At 30.8% G+C, this 17,940-nt stretch overlaps 1 protein-coding gene across 1 annotated transcript in view; it reads left to right on the top strand.

The window, feature by feature from the left end:
- Positions 1-17,712, top strand: part of RanBPM (Ran-binding protein M) — a 683,537-nt gene extending 665,825 nt beyond the window's left edge. The window contains exon 8 of the mRNA XM_089595272.1: positions 17,426-17,712. The gene's annotated coding sequence lies outside the window, so the exon portion shown is untranslated. The remainder of the gene's footprint in view (positions 1-17,425) is intronic.
- The last annotated feature ends 228 nt before the right edge of the window (positions 17,713-17,940 follow it).

Here is a 17,940-nt window from a genome sequence, read left to right as displayed (position 1 = left end):
ACAAGTATAAGCATTATGTACACGAAAAAGTTGGCAATAGAAAAATAAAAATTGAGTATAAGTCGAGCATAAATATGTGTTATTTATGTTTAAGTTTATGAAGCCGTGGAGGACAACCACGTTATGGCTTCAAAAATAATAAGTAATAATTGCATATAAGTACAAAGACAATAGCAGTAAACTACATACGAATGAGGTGTAGAAAAGGTGCCATTCGTAATGACCTAATAAAAGAAATTATTAAATATAATTAGTGATTATGTAGATAACATTTTTACTGTAACACCTTAGTTGCAAAAATTCAATACAGTTACGCTGCGAACCTTCGTTTTCTTCTTTACAACATTTCTTATCAAGGTTCTTTTTTAAACTAGGGGATCCCTATAATACTAAGTTTGTCAAGAATGTTTGCAATTAGATGACGCAGAAGCAATATTTCAAGGGACAGAGTTACGATAAATTCTACAGCACTGCAACCTAAAATCATCTAAATGCAGCCTGATCGATCAGGGGAAGATCAGCCAGGCTACAGCAATATTAAATGAAAAAATAAAGTAAATAATAAGAAAAAAAATGTATATACTATGGATTAAAATAAAAAAAAAGAAAGCACTTTAATAGTTAAAAAAAAAGAATAAAGTTTTAGTTATCATCGTAAGTTGTGCCATTCCCATGTATATATATATATATGAGGCATTTCATGTCAACTTAGCCACCCCCGCTGTCCAAAATACATTTGTTTTTTTTTTCAATCAAAAAACCATGACAATTTTATCTTATGATCTTTAGTTTTTAATGCCAAGCGGTACTTTGTAAAAATTGAATATGGCGGTGCCAATATGGTGGCAACAAAACAGTTTGACGTACAACACTTAAATTAAGGGTGTTTAAAATTAAAGGTTTGACATTATTTTCATGTGTTTTTGACTGCAAAATACGACTGTGGTAATATCATCTACCATTGACCCTTAGGTTTCTAGCTAACCTCAAAAACTACCTAAAAAACGTAGATCTTCGTAACTAACATTCACTGAGAGCATTTTAAAATAAAAAATTTAACCTTTTAATATGCATTTTATACCTACTTTCAGAAATATGGCTATGTGAAAGTCCATTGACCCTAAATTTTTTATTTAACCTCAGAGTATACCTAAAAAATGCAAATTTTCGTAACTTATACCGACCAAGTGCCTTTAAAACTAAAAAATTCAACTTGTTAAAATACATATCAGACCACAATTCAGAATATTAGCTATATAAAAGACCGACTACGCTAATTTTGCACCTAACCTCAAAATAAATCTAAAAATCACAGATTTTTGTAACGTGCAGTGTCTGGAGGTCTTTTAGACTAAAAAATGTAGCTACCGTCTACGTATTTTCTACTATCATTTAGATTAACAGCCACATCGTACACTATTTACTTAAGAGCTTGCTCATCACCTCTAAAAATACCTTAAAAAATAAATTTTATCCTTATCTGTAGTGACTGAGGCACCTAAAACTAAAAAGTTTACTAAAAATTTTTGCTGTATCTTCTGATAAAAGGGATAATGGGAGCACAAGACAACCCAACGCAGCCACATATTAATTTTATAAAAAATTGGATGACTTCTCGGACTTTACCTACACTTCAGTGCCCAACTAGATAAGAGACCTGCTACCTATGACCATTCAGACCACTCAGAACGCCAGCTAGGCCTTCGTGCTCTATGAGCGAGGGCCAGGTCATAAAAATAGTGAGGTACTTTTTTCCCGTTACGTGAGACAGAAATTCCTTTTATTTAAAATTACTATTGGTGCATTTGATATGACATAATATTTGTACGATCGAAAATAAGTAAAATTGATTTAAATTTCGAATAAAATGATTAACAAAACTCCATTATGTATAGGTGTATTATACAGTATACGAAAATACTTTATTACAAGCGTTTTCTTCTAAGCACTGGACTTCACTGACTTGTATTCTTAATTTTCAGTACACCAAAGTGGTTTTGACACGCAAAAATCAAATCTTGTAATTACTATTGTATTGTATGCATGTATTATTTATAATGTACATCATATGTTAACGGTAATATAAATAAGATACTGCAGCACACCAATTTGCACAAACAATAGGGAGATAGAGAGGAAGAGAAACAGACAAACAGATCTTCTGCGGTCTGTAGTCATAAAATATATATGTAAGTACTGTGAAGAAATAGAAAAAAATGTTTACTAATGGTACGTAGATAATCATTTACCTTCTATTTTAATAAATTTAAAAGTAGTCCGTAAGTTCTTTAAACAGTAGTTTAAAATGTATGTATGTTTTTGCCGTTGTTACGAAGAAAATCGGTGGCTTGGAGCGCATACAAGATAACAAAATCGTTTTGTATTTAACAATCCTTTACTACTTGTATTAGTAAGGAAAGGATGTATTACCAACCAACCAACTCTGTTGCTGTCTACTCATCGAATCTCCTTTTTTTTCTTGCTCTTCTATCCTGTAGGGCCTAAACTGGGGGGGGGGGGAGCGTACAGATGCATGGCTAAATGCTAATATACTTAACATGTGCGAGGCCACGACGTCAATTATATCTTCCTTTCTATTAGTGTTATATATTTTTCGTATTGTTTTCAATGTGTGTATGAAATCAATTTAGAAGAAAAAAGGCAGGTTCTGTTACCTTATTCCTGTTCCTCCTACAAGTTTCTTACGATATAAAGTCAGTGTATGCATATATGTCCATGTGTGCATTCTTCCTTTTATAATTGTTGTATACATTTAAGAATTTTCTCATGTGCTCCTTGTGTTACATTATTACTCTTAAGCTCATTTAAAAAATTTTTTTCGATCTTTTTTTTTTTTCTTTTGTTTGGCTTATTAAATTGTTAAGTACATAGTTTTCTGCTAAGTTCTTATTTTATTTATGCATATTTTGACTTCATTACATACAATACATACATACATATTTATATATACATATATATATGGCATTCCTTTTAAAGACTGTTAAAAAATAAAGGTTTGACATTATTCTAATGGGTTTTTGACTGCTGAATACGACTGTGGTGATATCATCTACCATTGACCCATAGGTTTCTAGCTAACCTCAAAAAATACCTGAAAAATGTAGATCTTCGTAACTAACATTTACTAAGAGCATTTTAAAATGAAAAATTTAACTTCTTAATATGCAATTTATACCTGCTTTTAGAACTATGGCTATGCAGAAGTTCATTGACCCTAAATTTTTTATTTAACCTCAACATATACCTGAAAAATGCAAACTTTCGTAACTTATACCGACCAAGTACCTTTTAAACTAAAAAATTTAGCTTGTTAAGATACATATCAGACCACAATTCAGAATATTAGCTATATAAAAGACCGTCTACGCTAATTTTGCACCTAACCTCAAAATAAATCTAAAAATCGCAGATTTTTGTAACGTGCAGTGTTTGTAACGTGTCTGGAGGTCTTTTAGACTAAAAAATGTAGCTAGCGTCTACGTATTTTCCACTGTCATTTACGTTAACAGCCACATCATACACTATCTACACGAGAGCTTGCTCCTTACCTCAAAAAATACCTTAAAAAATGAATTTCATCCTTATTTTTAGTGACTGAGGCACCTAAAACCCCCCACTGCCCTCCATTTGCCCCTTACCGCCCTCCCACTAACCCCCCACAAAATAAGGTAGAAGTCCGTTATTTTCTTGCTTATTTTGACATATCGTAGTTTTTCTTAAAACACCCCCACAGCCTTTCACCGACCCCCCACAGCCCCTTTACTGACCCCCCGCACAATTTTTTACGGCCCCCCACCGCCACTTCACAAAATATTATATGAATAGTATAGAAGTATGGTATAAGTCTTCATTCAAGCCAGGGGGTTTAACCACGTATGGCTTGATGGGATAATAACAATGTATGTTCGAATATTGAATTAAATAGTTACAGATTACTGTACAATACAATAATCAGCTAAACTAAAATACAATCAATTGTATTTCGATTTACTGGATCTCTTGGTTTCTTTGTAAGCATAAAGTTTTTGGTAGGCTGACTTTTTTTGTTAGCATTTTGTAACGTTGCATTTTGCCAGCCCTGTCAATGTCTGAAAGTCTATTACCACATTCCTACCAAATCACATGGAAATATTGTATAGTATTTTTTCTCAAAACATCCCACGTTTTCCCACCTACCTCCTATGGCCCTGCCAGTGACCCCAACGAATTTTTTCATGGCCGCTACCGCCTCCCCACACCACTTTTTTGGAACCTGACCGTGATCATACCGTCTTTACCTATCTTTGGACAAAACTGTCTTATTGCCATGATTTATTTCATCGTCAAGAAAAAATTAAAAGTCATAAATTAATTCATAGGAGTTTGTTGCGCAAAACATCATTATTTATACAACTAAGTACGTTTAAAATCAATTTATATGGAGTTAACAATATTTTAAAACCAAAATATATATATACATATTGGTGCGCATAATTATTATATCATCATCACTTATATAGTCCTTTATTACACAATTCTTCTTTTTACGTACATAAACTTAAGTTAAATTTAGACTACCATTAATATAAACAATGAAAGTTTCGCATCACTTGATAAGTCATTTTATAAAGCCTGATGAAACCACGAAGACTTACGTCCATTTCTATTTGGTTTCAAATTAATGCTGAAATTGGTACAATAGATGAACACGATATACATTCATAATATGTATTATTAATTAATAAATTTTATCTATACATAAAAAAATAATAATTAAATCATGTTATGAATATTAGATACATTATTATATTCAAAAATTTCTTTCCAAACTATATTTTCAATCTCTAAACTGTTTTTTCTATTAACTTGAACAAAAATTTCATTTTTATTTTTGCATCTCGATAAAGCCACGTCTAATTGACCATGAGAAAATAAAGGTTTTTTGAAGTATAATCCCACATTATTGAAACTTTGACCTTGAGACTTATTTAAAGTCATAGCAAATGCTACAACTAACGGGAATTGTTTTCTATATAAAATATAAGGTAATGATAAAGTTTTTGCAGTGTTTAATGTTATTCTTGGAATGAAAACTTTATTACCAATTTTTTCTCCCGTTACTATATCGCCTTCTACGTTATACTTCAGTAATTTAGTAATTCGCAATTATGTACCGTTACATCATCCGTCTGATATACTCAAATTTTGAATTAACATTACTATTGTACCTATTTTTCATTTAAGTTCATGAGGTGGCAAGCTTTCACGAATGATGTTTAATATTTCTACGGGAAAATTTATATAAATATTATCATCTGATTTATCAACACCTTTATATGTTGCAGTATCAATGCTGTAATAAGTTTTAGTTTCCCCATGTTATTAACTTAAAATCTTATTGTTTAAAAAAAAAGTATATTCATTATGTAAAGTTAGTATCACGTTATTGTCAAAACAGTTGCTGTAATTACCAAATATTTTGGTACAGACATCATCTGTTATCCAGGATTTAGAAATGTTAAATGTTTCTATGTCCCCTTCTACAATTCTTAACAATAATTTTGAAAATTCGTAATTACTAGAACGGATATTATTTTGTAATCTTAAATTTTTGAAGAAGTTCCATAAAAATGATGATTTAATAGTTTCTTCTATTATTATAGTTCTATTTTTGATTTTTATAACTGGAAGGATTTGTCGAAAATCTCCTCCTAATACTATTAATTTATCACGAAAGCAAAGTTTTGTATTACACAAGTCTCTCAACGTTCTATCAACGATTTCTAGAGCTTTTTAAGAAATTACAGAAGGTAGTCATGGTAGTAATACAGATGCAATTCCTGTCCAAGCCGTTGACAAAATATTTTTACCTCTAGAAATAAAGTAACAAATGAATGTCTTATATAAGTAGGTTTCTCCGGATCCACCTGGACCATCTATGAAATATACTCTTTCATCTTGTTCACAAATAGTTTTAAAAATTTTTCTTTGATCTTCATTTAAATTTGTGTACATTACATCGAACATTTTTTTACTGAAAGATATTTCCTCAATATTGCAATCATTTATATAGTTGCTAATGGTTGGTGTCGGTAAACTAATAGACTCACATGATTTACCTCCCGATACTAAAGTTTGATTAATATGAAGAAGAGCACAATTATGATTATCATTATCGAAGTCTTCCGTAAAATATTTTTTATATTTATTCCTTATTTTATCTCCTTAAATGTTTTCTAAAATCAAAAACCAAGCAAAAAATTGTCTTAACTGGTATGGAAACATAATTGTAATGGATTCTTTAAAACTATTGTTGATTTCAGAATCATGTTCTATTAAACCCATTGCAATTGCAGTATCCCTGAAAGTTTCATATGTTATTCCATTATGTTTTTTAACGTCTTCAAACGATGTAGCCCCATGTAATTTATTTGAAATAAGTCTTAAAAAAAGCCTCCATGATCTTTTGGAGATACTATGTTTTATCTACCTATAGCAATATTTTTCAGTGTAACTTTCCTTTTTTACCAAATTTTAAGTTTATTGTCAAAAATGTAATGTTCTAGAATGTTAACATATTTTAGTGATTTTGCAAAATCATCTACTTTATTTAATTTAATTTAAGCTGTAAGGGGTGTTTGATAATTTTTTATTACATTTTTGATATTATTTTCTTCAAATATGAGTTTTTGTTTATTTTTAAGATGAACAGCTAGATTTACAACTGTATGACTTCTACCACAAATTAGATATTCTTAAAGTTTGCAAGCTGCTTCCATTGGACTTACATATCCAGCATCTACATAACTACTAATTTCATCTACTATTTCTTCATTTAATTCGTTTGATTTTCCTATTTTAATGTATGTTTAATATCATTAATTAACATAAATAGGATATTGGATTTCATTAAAAATTTACGTGTTTTTTTTATTTCAGATAATAACTTAAATGTTTCAAGATAACTTAAGGTATCAGGAATCACAAATTTCCTCAAAAAATTTGACGTGGTGACTTCAAATTACTCGTATTCCAACATATATCATTTTCCAACAATTACTTTACTGTGTAACTGAAAAAGTTAAGAATAAAAAAGAATAAATACACACAAATTGTAAAAATGTATTTCTTATGAAATATTCAGAAGTTTGGGGGTTGGCGCGCAGTGCGCGCAGGGGCGCGTAAGCCCCACTAGTATATATGTATATATGGCATTCCTGTCAAAGGGTGTTTAAAAATAAAGGTTTGACATTATTCTAATGGGTTTTTGACTGCTGAATACGACTCTGGTGATATCATCTACCATTGACCCTTAGGTTTCTAGCTAACCTCAAAAAATACCTAAAAACGTAGATCTTCGTAACTAACATTTACTGAGAGCATTTTAAAATAAAAAATTTAACCTTTTTATATGCAATTTATACCTACTTTTAGAACTATGGCTATGTGGAAGTCCATTGACCCTAAATTTTTTATTTAACCTCAGAGTATACCTAAAAAATGCAAATTTTCGTAACTTATACCGACCAAATACCTTTTAAACTAAAAAATTCAACTTGTTAAGATACATATCAGAGCACAATTCAGAATATTAGCTATATAAAAGACGATTTTTGAAACGTGCAGTGTCTGGAGGTCTTTTAGACTAAAAAATGTAGCTAGCGTCTGCGTATTTCCTACTCTTATTTACGTTAACAACCACATCATACACTATCCACATGAGAGCTTGCTTCTAACCTCTAAAAATACCTTAAAAAATGAATTTTGTCCTTATTTATAGTGACTGAGGCACCTAAAACTGAAAAGTTCACTGAAATTTTTGCTGTTTCTCCTGATAATCATGATAATGGCACAATAACCTGAACGTCGCTGGTTCGAGTCTCTCTTTGAACTTTTTATTACGCCATTTTTTGGCTAAAAAAAAAGGTCACGCCGCCGTCACTCCTCTTTGTTATTGCTGATTCTATCAGCGCCCCAACGGACGTTGGCTAAGTTATGAAATTTTCTCGCATGCGCCTTGAAGCAATGAGCGAATGGTGTTTCCTGCAATTTCTATAAGTGCATGCGAAGTCGATCGTTGCACACACTTTTTTAAAAATATATTTTTGCATTGTGTGTAGCTTATTGAAATATTGTGATGATTGCAAGTTTGATTTTCTACTTACGTTTGACAAAAACTCTTTGTTTAACTTTAAAATTTTACTAGAAAACGTCTTTGCCTTTTAAATATCGGCACTTGAAGTAATTTTAACACGATTTGTTTAAAATATTTATTATGTAGTAGAGATTTAACATAGAAATAATACAAAGTTTGAATTATTCAAATACTATTGATACTTAAACTCAATTTTGTTTTGAGCATTTTAATATTTTTGAAGGAGTATAGTTTTATTTGGTAGTACAACAAAGGAATGCTGTTTCTGAATTTCGGGAACCACTGGTGCATGCTCATGTCTGCTTATAAGCTTTCTTTGAAATTTTGCTTGTTCTGCTTTGCTATTAAAAAAGTTGATATCGTATCAAAGTTTTTTTAGCCCTAACGATACAATGATTTGCAATCAAGTATTGACTCTGCAGGCTTAGCTAATGAGCTTTCTCTAGCTGCTTAACGTTTGAAGGTTCCCCTAATAGCATCACAAGCGCTCTTACCGTGTGCCGTAGCATAAAAGAGCCACTCTGCAGTCATATCAGAGTCATATTTATGATGAACTAAATTATTTATTTAAAATCTGTTTTTAAAGTGTTGTTTTGCACCGTCTGTTACATAAATTATATGCTTAGCTGACTTGACACTTTTTTTTATAAATTCTAATAATAGATTTTGAACCGTGTAAACAGCAGCCGAATCGTTTTTCGTACTGTCAGACAAATATACTACACTTTCATGCTTTATTTTGGAATTACTTTTGTAGTAGTAAACAACAGGAAAAATCGTGCTCTGATCGTTGTTAAACTGAAATGGCTGAGCGGCGACTTGTACTATATACCTGTAATTTTCAGAAAAATCTATACACACTATCGCTTCACTGTTACGTAAATTTTTTTTAATCTGTTTTCAATGTATTCATTCTGCTGTTTTGCTATGTAAGAATGAGGTTTCAGTTTCATTAACTTATTACATAAGTATGACAAACTCTGAAGCAGGAAGAATAAGTGTTTCTAGAGTACATCCATCAATCAGTTCTAATCTAAAAACTGAATTGAATGTCAAAAATATTATTGTCCTCTAAAAATTGCTGTATATTGTTAGCAATATCAATTGTTTCTGGACAATTTGAACATTCATCTAAGTAAAAGGCGGGCGTTGCTTCTGGTCAATCCATTCGATGCAAACAATCCTTGTATGAGCAAATGGGATTCTTCAACTGCTTGGATGAGTTCTGTATATCAATGGAATCCAACATTAATTTGCAATTTTAGTAAATTGTACACACACAAACAGAATGTGTACAATTAGCACCTGCAAGTATACAATGTTTTGGTCTTAATTAAGCAAATTTACTAAAGCCTACTGCTATTTCAGCATTTTCTGATCTATATTTCATGTACAAATCCTTAAGAGAATAAAATATAAGACATTTTTGTACCAAAACGCGACCATCATCTGTCTTTACCGACACAATGTCTTTAATACCAGGCATAATCCTACTATTGCTGTCAATATTATAAAAATCAAGTATGCTACTACAGATATCCATAGGTAGTGTTTTTTCGATTTTTTCTGTACTGCTAGCTGAAACACCCCTCACAGCCCGCAATTCTTTTGCTTTTTTTTGCGACATGCCTAGAGCAGTAAAATTCTTTAGTTCACTCTAGGATAGAGGCGCTATTGTAAGAATTCTAACTCTTTCTGGATGCCCATTAGGGAAACTAGAGAATTTCTGCTTCAAGCTATCAAGCATCTCTTCAATATCTACCTCTCTTTGGGATCTTGCTTCAGGGGCAGGTTCCAGAGAATCAGTTGACATTGTAGAATCATTAGTAACACTCAACAATGTTTCATCATCATCGATTTCTTTTTCGTTCGTGACAGATTGAACAGGTTCAGAGGATCTTTCAGTTTGGCTTGTGCTTCTTTTCGTGTCGTCAATATGTTGTAATCCATCGTGATCATTACAACTTACGATGTCATTTGCATATTTTCTGCATTAATGACAAATTCTAGTATTTTCTTGCAGGTGTAAAAACTGTCTCTTTAATGATCTCGATACTTGTCTTAAGTCTTTTCCTTTATGCCTATTATCCAAATGAAACGGATTACAACATCGGTCAGTGTGTACTTTTGTTGACATAGTAAACTCCGATTCTTGATGACAAGTAAAAAAAATTTTATACCATGTGAAATTCATCGACAAAATTTGAATACAACTAATAAAGAAATAAAAAACATAGCGCTTGTTTATAACTGAAAGACTTACGTAAAACCTGGTTATGTACACTTTAAAATTACTTATTATTTATCTAAGGGATTAGCTTATACTATAGTTCGATGAATTACTATAATCAGATTTGTCTCAGATTACTTCATATTTTACACTATTGAATAGCATCTTCACACAAGAGTCATGTTGCATATATGTAATTTTAAGTATACAAGCCGGGCCAACGTACCCCATGCATTATTTTGTACTCTAATTACATTATCTATAGATTCTCTGTCAGTTCTCAGAATCTGTTAAAAATGCAAATATTACTAGTTATGGACAAAACAGTATGGATATAAACAAAAAAAGTTTACAATACCTCTTTTCTATAAAAAAGAAAGTATAACTTGTGCTTATTTCAATCACGAATAAAATAACTAGAGTATATTCCAAATGCAGTAGAAAAGAAATTAATGCGCTGTACACAGTCAATGCATTTGGTGTTAGTGTGTGGTAAAAAACTGGTGTGTTCGTACCCTTCTTTTGTATCTTATGGAACAATAGGTGTGTTCAATTTCATCCCTAGATTACAGTCAGTCGAGGGACAGAGATGTTAAAACAACCTGACGTCGGATAAACCTGCGAGTGCGAGGTCGGATAAGTTTGATAAGTTGATTAAACGGAAAAACTCAATTACAAGTTCCTTTAACCAAATAACTCAAAAGACTTACTCTTACTACTTAGAAGACATTTATTAAAATTATAAAAGATCGTTATTTCTAAATTATAATTATTATTTATTTATTAAATAAAAAAATAATGTTAAAACAAGCAGCATTTTGAACAAAACAATACAATAGACTTTAACCTAGCTAATCAGGGTCAGCAAATGATTAAATTAAAAGTTATTTATAGCTAAAAGAATTATAATTAGTTAATAAATCAACAGTAAAGAGCTCTAGTAGTAATCTCAAGAAACTTCAACCAGATGAACCCAACAGACTTTGACGAAAGACGTAGGGCACAACTAGTATTGAAAAAAATTTTGCTCATTGCAAGAGAATCACAATACTCATAATAGAAATGAGTTAAAAAATAAATAAATAACAAACAAATCATTAAAAATTTCAACCAAAAAACTCAATAGACTTTTACCTAGAAACCCAAAAAACAAAAAGTAAGAAACAACTGTGTGGTAGACGGTTAGTGCCGTTATGATTGGCTGCACCAAGCTTACAAAATTGTACTCTGTATAGTTATTGTAAAGTATATTTACTTTTTATACGGTAAATAGTATATGATGGAAACAGGTTCATTCAAGAAAAACAAAGTTAATAACAAATAACTCACTATTTTTATGACCTGACCCTAGCTCATAGAGCACGAAGGCCTAGCTGGCGTTCTAACTGATCTAAATTGTCGTAGGTAGCAGGTCCCTTACCTAGTTAGGCACTGAAGTGTAGGTAAAGTCCGAGAAGTCATCCAATTTTTCATAAGATTAACATTTGGCTGCGTTGGCTTGTCTTGTGCTCCCATTATTCCTATCATCAAGAAATACAGAAAAAATTTCAGTAAACTTTTTAGTTTTAGGTGCCTCAGTCACTATAACTAAGAATAAAATTCATTTTTTACGGTATTTTTGGAGATTAGGAGCAAGCTATCGTGTAGATAGTGTATGATGTGGCTGTTAACGTAAATGACAGTAGAAAATACGTAGACGCTAACTACATTTATTAGTCTAAAAGACCTCCAGACACGTTACAAACACTGCACGTTACAAAAATCTGCGATTTTTAGATTTATTTTAAGGTTAGGTGCAAAATTAGCGTAGACGGTCTTTTATATAGCTAATATTCTGAATTGTGGTCTGATATGTATCTTAACAAGCTAAATTTTTTAGTTTAAAAGGTACTTGGTCGGTATGAGTTACGAAAGTTTGCATTTTTTAGGTATATGTTGAGGTTAAATAAAAAATTTAGGGTCAATGAACTTCCGCATAGCCATAGTTCTAAAAGCAGGTATAAATTGCATATTAAGAAGTTAAATTTTTCATTTTAAAATGCTCTCAGTAAATGTTAGTTACGAAGATCTACATTTTTCAGGTATTTTTTGAGGTTAGCTAGAAACCTATGGGTCAATGGTAGATGATATCACCACAGTCGTATTCAGCAGTAAAAAACCCATTAGAATAATGTCAAACCTTTATTTTTTAACAGTCTTTAAAAGGAATGCCATATATATATGTATATATAAATATGTATGTATGTATTGTATGTAATGAAGTCAAAATATGCATAAATAAAATAAGAACTTAGCAGAAAACTATGTACTTAACAATTTAATAAGCCAAACAAAAGAAAAAAAAAGAGATCGAAAAAAATTTTTTAAATGAGCTTAAGCGTAATTATGTAACACAAGGAGCACATGTGAAAATTCTTAAATGTATACAACAATTATAAAAGGAAGAATGCACACATGGACATATATGCATACACTGACTTTATATCGTAAGAAACTTGTAGGAGGAACAGGAATAAGGTAACAGAACCTGCCTTTTTTCTTCTAAATTGATTTCATACACACATTGAAAACAATACGAAAAATATATAACACTAATAGAAAGAAAGATATAATTGACGTCGTGGCCTCGCACATGTTAAGTATATTAGCATTTAGCCATGCATCTGTACGCTCCCCCCCCCAGTTTAGGCCCTAAAGGATAGAAGAGCAAGAAAAAAAAGGAGATTCGATGAGTAGACAGCAACAGAGTTGGTTGGTTGGTAATACATCCTTTCCTTACTAATACAAGTAGTAAAGGATTGTTAAATACAAAACGATTTTGTTATCTTGTATGCGCTTCAAGCCACCGATTTTTTTCGTAACAACGGCAAAAACATACATACATTTTAAACTACTGTTTAAAGAACTTACGGACTACTTTTAAATTTATTAAAATAGAAGGTAAATGATTATCTACGTACCATTAGTAAGCACTTTTTTCTATTTCTTCACAGTACTTACATATATATTTTATGACTACTTTTTAAAGTAAAACTTTTTTAGGTGCCTTACATGGGGAGTTAAGCTGTGAAACGAGTGAGCGAACAAGCCAACGCTATCGAGTACATATCTATAAATATTATCTAGGTACCAGCCAGCGCTGACTGTGATGCAGACCGCAGAAGATCTGTTTGTCTGTCTCTCTTCCTCTCTATCTCCCTATTGTTTGTGCAAATTGGTGTGCTGCAGTATCTAATTTATATTACAGTTAACATATGATATACATTATAAATAATTCGTGCATACAATACAATAGTAATTACAAGATTTGATTTTTGCGTGTTAAAATCACTTTGGTGTACTGAAAATTAAGAATACAAGTCAGTGATGTCTAGTGCTGAGAAGAAAACGCTTGTAATAAAGTGTTTTCGCATATTGTATAATACACCTATACATAATGGAGTTTTGTTAATCATTTTATTCGAAATTCAAATAATTTAATTTATTTTCGATCGTACAAATACTATGTCATATCAAATGCACGAATAGTCATTCTAAATGAAAGGAATTTTTGTCTCACGTAACAGGAGAAAAGTACCTTTTTTCGGTACAGTAGAGTAAAAATTTTTGAATCGAAGCTTTTTATGGGGCGTTCTGAGACTGTAAGTGAGCTGGAAAAAAGTGACAGATTTAAAATGACCGACATGCTTCCCCCACTCCGCTCAGTATCGCAATAGCGGGACGTGTGTGTACATATATATAGCTGCTGCTGCTGCTGCTGCTGTAGTATTCGGAGTTGGTTGTAGGAGCTTGGAAGCGGTCAAGTTTTGCCGTCTTCAAGTCTCGAAGGCCTTGTCTGATCTCTCATCGACTTCGTATTCGTATTACTACGTCGTTCTGTATACTTATGTGGCTGCATGTTCCATGTACTTTGTTTACGTGTGTGTGTGTGTGTGTGTGTATGCGTGCAGTGTTGTCCCAGAAATATAAGTGTGTAGTTGTGTGTGGTTGGGTTAGTGCGTCGGTGGTGGGCGCTCACGTATGATTTGGCATGTATACGTATGTATGTATCTACGGACATTATTGGTACAATTAATGTCGGATAATGTTTCGCTGTCATTTATATGAAGCAGCTTCGTTCCGTCAAGGATCCTGAGATCCCTCACGCTTGATTGCTTCGTTCTGCTTTACATGATCAATAATTCGTATATGTATTAATATATATTTCATAGCAAACATGGAAGTACTTAAAATGTGGGAATAACGTGTAACGTAATATATTAAAGTATATGTATTCTATGGCCGTGCATGCTCAAATACGTTACAATATTAAAGTCTTTACTTTATAATTATCGGATTCTTATGGACCTGTCGTAATTTGGTTCACTATAATTTTCTCAGTTTCTGTTCTACCGAGTTTAATAACATTCGACTTGAAAGTATCACTTCTGCCGGGGGTCCCTAGACCTCCACTTGTTTTTTTTTACTTACCTATACTATAATTATCTACATAATGTTCAAAATTAATAAAAGAACTTTTTTGACATTCATATTATACTTTAAATTTTATGTTAACATTTTTCAAAATTAGCTGTAAAATTTGCATACGGTTAGATAAACTACACAATTTTACAGCAAGTTTTCTCTTTAGTAATTGTTATAATGAGTGGAAACACTTAAAAAAAGATGTTTTCAACTTAAATTATATTCTTATTATTGATTGGAATTTATTTTTATTGTGACACCAAAATTTTTTTATTAAATCAGGATTGCGTAGGGTTTCGCAGAATCCTCACGGAACAGCACATTTTGTTCATCATTATTAGTCTTAAAACCATTAAATAAATTCTTTCGTGAAACTTTTGCTTTTCAAGTTATATTTACGTAGTAAGAATCTTAGATAACAACATTTTATGTACGTAACAATTAATGTACAGTACTTTACACATCGCATCTATTAACAGCAATGAAATGACAGAATTGGTAAGTTTTAAAACTAAAAATTTACTTTCTCACAGAAAATTTTTATTGTTGAAGTTTTTAAATGTCTTATTTATTTTATACGGCAAAATTTCAAGTAACTATTAATAAATGTACTAGACGACTATATTTACAGTTTTAAACAGTACTATTTTCACAAGCTTTAATACTAAAAAATAGAATTTTTTTGGTACAATCAAAATTTTTGGGGTTATGTAAGGTTTAAATGACTTTATAAAGATTAAATTTAGATAAGGCTAAAAAATGTTCGTAAAGTACATGCTTTGTATGTTCGTATTATTAGTCTGCTATTTTTACAATCTAATTAATAGCAAAAATTAGGGCTTTTCCATCAGAGTACCAATGTTAAGCACGTGTTATTTTAAATTTTCAGTACCTTTTAATGATTTTTCTTTTATACAATACTTAATAGTCTTCAAGTTTCAATTTATATAATCTTGCCATTATATTTTGTTCTTAAGATATTCGATGAAATATTTGAAAAAGTCGAAAAAGGTCCTATGTGCACTAGTCCTAATGGATGGTTCCTGACGAACAAAAATAAAATTTCTTTGTTTGTAGAATGAATCTAAAATGTCTGCCTTTTACTTTGAAGTTCAGATGTAAAAATTTTACATGATTACTAAAATTAATCAAACATAAAGAATAAAAACTCATGATGCAGTTTTTATTCCGAGTGGAATCGTAGATGGAATAATAAGGTATTCCCTTATCAAACTGTTCACTTATTTTATACTATTCAATTACTATATACATGTACACTTTTTTTTGTAACTGTACAAAAAAAATCAAAGGCAAAGTAGGTTGCAAAGTTAAGTTAAAATAGAGCTAAATAAATTTTCAGACAATATTGAGTTGAAAGAAGATAGGAGAAAGAATGTTGAACGAGAAACGCAATGACAAACGCTTTTAATTCAATTCTATGTTATATTTTATTTTACTTTCACACACTGAATGTTTGAAATATTTTATTTTACTATAGTTTGAATTTCTCCTTTTGTTTTCGCTACTTACCGCAAATATCCTAAAAAGTTTTGTTTTAACTTTTATGTTTGTACTTCCATGTCCTTTTATTTATTTTAAAAATTTTTAAAGTTTTTAAAATTTTTATTTATTTTATTTTATAGAGGTGCCATTTTTACCAATAACTTTCTCCCTATCAATTTCATGCTGTTAATGTTTGTCTCAATCTGTAATTTGTTCCATAGTATTTCTCTTACTATATTTTTCTGTGTTTTACTTTTACTACTGCATGAATCTTCTTGATTAAAATATTATTCTTTTTCCTTTTTTTATCTGTCCAAAACCTTTTGTTCAACTTAGTTGAAAGTAGAGGCTCCAATATATAAGTCTTCTGGTATTTATTATGAGTTCATCGTTTTCATTCAATCTATAAGTTGAGAGAAATGGCCTTAAGCTTGTTTCTGTCAAAACTACCTATTACTTTTCCTTATTTTTCTGTTTTTTTTCTGCTGCCTTCATTTTTTTATTTGTTGATGTGGTTCTTTCTTTGTTTGTTTGTTAGTTTTTTTTTGCTACATCTTTTTTTAAAAATTGTAAATTCCCTCTATATCTATTTCTAAAAGCTATACAATCATTGCTTTGTTCTGTCAATCATTTCGTGTCCCCATCCAAACTTTTAAGATCCTCAATATTTTTGAAATCTTCTAACTGCAAATCCAAAGCTTTCAGATGGATTCACCTATATTTAAAAAATAATTACGTTCTTTAAAAAATAGACTATTTATGTTAAGACGACAAAATATTGTGTTAAGACGACAATGCATTGTTTGCAACATGTATTGGAATTTTAAGTGTCACAAAAGTTATAGTTTATATTATTTACTTACACTATATTATTATTACTTAAATTTAGTTCATAGTTAAGTTTTTTAAAAAGCTTATGTTTTTGGTTGGCGTTCCTAATAAAAATTTTCAACGTACTATCCATCGAAATAGTTTTCAACACTTTTATCGTTAGAATAGTTTTATTTATATTACACTACTCTGTTAAAATCACAAAAAATTACTATTTCTACTAATTAAAATTTTTTTTTCAGTATATGAGGATACAATGTGAAGAGGACTTTACTATACAGCGTTAATCACTAAACTTGGCTCAAGTACATTGAAAGCAGATTTTATCGTTTACTTTTGAATAATGTTCGGATTTGCCAGCTATAGTGTAATTTTCCAAACGTTAATTGGGTGAAAAAGTTATACTTTCAGAAATAGTTTAGTGAAAGGGCTTTGTTGTACAGTTATCCTAACTGAAATGAGAGAAAATTTTTATTTGTCGTAAGAATATGATGTGTAAAAACTAATAAAGATTGCGTTTATGATTATTCTTAATTATTAAATAACTAAATCATTTCATGAACATAATACAGCTAACCGCTAACAAACTGCTTTTTGTCATTTTATACTCTGTGACTCACTGTAAGTTCATAACTTATCTATATTCTTTATTACATTAGTTTATTACAAAAAAACAATATTTAAGAACGACAATTTTTATACAGCGTTCTTATCTAGTCCCAAATCGCCTACTTTCAGTGGTCTAGAAAATTTGTTC

The sequence above is a fragment of the Copidosoma floridanum genome, unplaced genomic scaffold (genome assembly GCF_036245765.1).
Source record: "Copidosoma floridanum isolate Cflo_tuat_1 unplaced genomic scaffold, Cflo_Japanese_pri ptg000002l, whole genome shotgun sequence".
In the NCBI taxonomy this organism is placed as follows: Eukaryota; Metazoa; Arthropoda; class Insecta; order Hymenoptera; family Encyrtidae; genus Copidosoma; species Copidosoma floridanum.
The sequence above is the reverse complement of the archived record's forward strand: the minus strand, read 5'-3'. Positions and strand labels throughout refer to the sequence as shown.